Below are 755 nucleotides of genomic sequence, written 5' to 3'. Positions count from 1 at the left end.
ACTATGTTGCTGTTAAAATGTTAAAAATCATTCACATTAGTACAGAAACAAAGCAAGTCACATCATAACATAAAAAAGCTACTAATTTTAAGCGCTATCTTCAGCTTTCATTCAGATTCACGGGAAAATTATCTTAAATGCCCTACACAGATCATTAATGCTAGCCACGTGAATTAGTTCAATCTTGAGACACAGAAGAAGCAAACATGTGCCTCACAAATTATGCCATACAAATTGCACATCTCTTCTTAGATGTCCTAATTTCAATGCTTAAAACACTTGAAACTAAATTGCATTAAGAATATTCACAACAAGTATATTATTTGCTGCACACAGTTTGTCTTTGGTGACTAACTTTTTCCCTCAGTCTCACTCACATAACCACATTAAGAGCCATAAAAATGTCTAGTTCTGGTGTGCAATGGTTCATTTCAAATTAGCAATTTTATATTTGTAGTGTGAGTGAACCTTTCAATTCTACCCAATCTAGGAAGAGAGAAGAATAAAGAATAAGAAAGCAAAGTAATATACAAAATATTTTAACGTCTTATTCAAGGAATCAACATATTTGGTAAGTCATACTGATTAAAAGCAGCCTCTAATTCTTTTTTCTGCAAGTCTTCATATTTATTTTCAGCCTTATCTTGCAATTGCATCAAAGCACAACATGGATTGCTTTAATAGAAAAAAAAAATGACTATCAGAAAAGACAACTTAACTGAAATAATTTTTCTTTAGTTACAGCATTAGAAAAA

The sequence above is a fragment of the Penaeus monodon genome, chromosome 22 (assembly GCF_015228065.2).
Source record: "Penaeus monodon isolate SGIC_2016 chromosome 22, NSTDA_Pmon_1, whole genome shotgun sequence".
NCBI classification, from domain to species: domain Eukaryota; kingdom Metazoa; phylum Arthropoda; class Malacostraca; order Decapoda; family Penaeidae; genus Penaeus; species Penaeus monodon.
The sequence above is the reverse complement of the archived record's forward strand: the minus strand, read 5'-3'. Positions refer to the sequence as shown.